We start from the raw sequence: 3,603 nt of genomic DNA, 5'->3' as shown, positions 1-3,603 counted from the left end.
GGATCGTCCGAATCTTTATGGTCAACAATCTCCGAGTAGGGGTAGCCCGTGGGCTTTAGGATCCAGGATCGAAGATATAAAATGCGTAGTAGTAAAGTGTAAGGAAAGTAGAAATTTCTTGAATTGCTTAATATACAAGATACATGATCGAAGGTGCATAAAACTTGTGTTGTGCAAGGGTGGACTATGTGGGCACGATTTGTATGATCGTTTGACCCTTACAATGAATCCTAACCACCAAGCCTTAGCTTTTCTCACATAAAATTTTCTTTTCTCCTGCCAAAGATCTTAATCTAGGGGTAATGGCCCCCAGTATTCGAGGCCAAACTTGTGGGGGCTCGGATATTGTTGATCTGATGCCAACGATCAATGATTCCGATTTAGATCATGTCTTCCAATCTAAGGAAGCATGTTTTACTGTTGCCTCGTTAAAAACCTTGCCGGAAAACCCACTTCAGAACAAAACCGGTTCAAAGGAAAAAGAGTACAACACGTGCTTTCAGACCTAATAGCGATATACATCCTTAGCCGGGTACCCGCATACGTTAGTCCGTAATATAAAGAAATTAAAAAGGAATTGAAGTTTGTACCTTAGCAGTAATACCGCTTTAAGTGTGCTACGTTCCAGTTGTTCGGTAGTTGTACGTCGTTGCCCGCTTCGAGTTTATATGGGACTTTTCCGGTTATTCCAAAAACTCGGTAAGGTCCTTCCAATTTGGGCTCAGTTTCCCTTCGTTTGGATTCCTAGTGTGTAGTGTTACCTTTCTAAATACCAAGTCCCCGACTTGAAAGTGTCGAAGGCTGGCTCTTTGATTGTAATAACTTCTGATTTGCAGATTTTGGGCATCCAACAAGACCAAGGGGACCTCCCGCCTTTCATCCAATAGTTCTAGGCTCGTGATCAAGACCTCACCGTTTGATTCTTCGGTATCATACCCAAACCGGAGTCTCGGTCCCCCCCACCTCGATTGGTATTAAGGCTTCAGCACTGTAGACCAAAGAAAATCGAGTGGCCCTGGTGCTTGATTTTGAGGTCGTACGTATGCCCACAAGACTTCGGGTAAGATTTCCCTCCATTTTCCTTTCAAATCGGTCAAAATCTTTTCCAGGTTTTGGAGTATAGTTTTGTTCGTCGATTCCGCCTGCCCATTTCCACTAGGGTGATAAGGAATCGATAGTATCTTTTTTTGATCATGTGATCTTCGAAAAACTTGCTCACCTTGGTGCCTACGAGTTGTTTCTCATTGTCGCAAAGGATCTCAGCTGGTATCCTAAATCGGCATATTATGTAATCCTATATGAAGTCAATGACTTCTTTTTCTCGTACCTTCTCGAACACCCAGGCCTCGTCCCATTTAGAAAAATAATTGGTCATGAATAGTATGAATTGAGCTTTACCAGATGCCCATGGCAGGGGACCGACGATGTCCAATTCCCACTCAATAAATGGCCACTGAGACTGGGTCGAGTGGAGCATTTCTCCCGGTTGATGGATCATCGGGGCGTGCTGGCACTCTCCATATTTCTATACGAAGACTTTTTCATCCTTCTCCATTTCGGTCCAGTAGTAGCCGACTCTGATTAGCTTCCGAACAAAGGATTCTGCACTGAATGGTTTCCGCAAGTGCCCTCGTGGACATATCTCACGGTGTATTCGGTCTCTCCCGGTCCCAAGCATCTGGATAGTGGGCAAAAGAAATATCTCCTAAACAATGCCCCTTCGACCAAGCTAAATCTGGCAGCTTTGGTGCGCATGGCTCTCGATTCTTTGGGATCTGAAGGCAATTTTCCTATCTTCAAGTAGTCTATATATTTGTTTCCCCAATCCCAAGTTAAACTCGTTGAGTTCACTTCGACGTGACCTTCTTCTACCACCAAACTCATTAGTTGCACTACTCCTCCAAAGTTGAATTCATCTGAATCAATCGACGACCCCAAGTTAGCCAGTGCATTAGCCTCACTATTTTGATCTCGGGGTACATGCTGCAGGGTCCATTCCGTAAATTGGTGTAGGGTTACTTGCAACTTGTCCAAGTACCTCCGCATCCATTCTTCTTTTACTTCGAACATTCCATTGACTTGATTTACCACGAGGAAGGAGTAGCACTTGGATCGATCACTTCGACCCTAAGGCTCCTGGCCAATTCTAGACCAGTAATCATGGACTCATACTCGGCCTCATTGTTAGTCAATTTAACAGTTCAAATAGACTGCCTAAGTAGGTGGTTTCAATACGATACTAAGGCCATACCCCTTCGCGTTGGAGGCACCGTCCGTGAAGAGGGTCCAAAATTTCTGAAGTAGTCCTCGAGGTTAACAGTAGTTCCCTTACGACTCGGGTATTATGGCTGGCATAAAGTCGACCACGAAGTCTACCAAAATATGCGATTTTATGGTGGTTCAAGGTCGGTACTCGATGTCATACCCGCTAACTTTTCCAGGTGAGGATACCTTGATTCGGCCTCACCTATAGTTCTACTAACAAAGTAAATAGGATGTTTCATACCTTCTTCCTCCCGGACTTAGACACGACTTACCGCTACCTCAAAAACCACCAAGTAGAGGTACAATTTCTCGTCTGCTTTCGAAGTGTGCAGCCGGGGGGGGGGGGGAGAGGGACTCGACAAGTACTGTTTGAGTTCTTCCAAATATTGCTGGCATTTCGGGGTGCAGGGAAAGTCATTTTTCTTCTTCAATAGCGAGAAAAAAAGATGGCTTTTGTCTTAGGACCTCGAGATGAATCGGCCTAGCACGACTATACACTCGGTCAGCCTTTGAACTGCCTTGACATTGTCCACCACGGTGATGTCCTCTATGGCCTTGAATTTGTCAGGGTTGATCTCGATCCCCCGATTGGATACCCTAAACACGAGGAATTTTCCCGATCTGACCCTGAATGCGTACTTCTCTGGGTTTAGCTTCATGTTGTATTACCTTAATATGTCGAAGTTTTCCTACAAATGTCTCAAATGGTCCTCTGCTCGCCTGCTCACAGGGACTTGAAAAACATATCATCAATATAAGCCTCCATTGATTTTCCTATTTGTTCTTTGAACATCCGATTTACTAGGCGTTGGTAGGTGGTACCGAAGTTCTTTAATCCAAATGGCATTACGTTATAACAGTTGGTGTCAAATTTGGTGATGAAAGAAGTCTTTTCTTGATCGCTCGGGTCAATCCGAATTTGGTTGTACGTGGAGCAGGCTTCGAGAAAGCTGAGTATCCCGTGCACGTTCGTCGCGTGGATTATTCGATCAATGTTAGGCAAAGGGAAATAATCCTTAGGGAATGATTTTGTTTAGGTCCTTGTAGTCCATACACGTTCTTAGCTTATTTCCCCCTTTAGACACTACAACTACGTTAGCTAACTAGTACGGGTATTTAACCACCCAGAAGGATCCTATTTTTAATAGTTTGGATACCTCATCCTTGATGAACGCATGTTTGATCTCGGATTGGGGCCTCTTCTTATGCTTAACCAGATGGTACTTCGGGTCCAAACATATCTTGTGAGTGGTTACCTCAGGTAGAATCCCTATCATGTCAAGATGGGACAAAACGAAACAATCGACGTATAAATGGCGGAATTTGATACATGGATGT

This window comes from Nicotiana attenuata, unplaced genomic scaffold (genome assembly GCF_001879085.1).
Source record: "Nicotiana attenuata strain UT unplaced genomic scaffold, NIATTr2, whole genome shotgun sequence".
Lineage (NCBI taxonomy): Eukaryota > Viridiplantae > Streptophyta > Magnoliopsida > Solanales > Solanaceae > Nicotiana > Nicotiana attenuata.
This window is presented reverse-complemented; position numbering follows the sequence as displayed.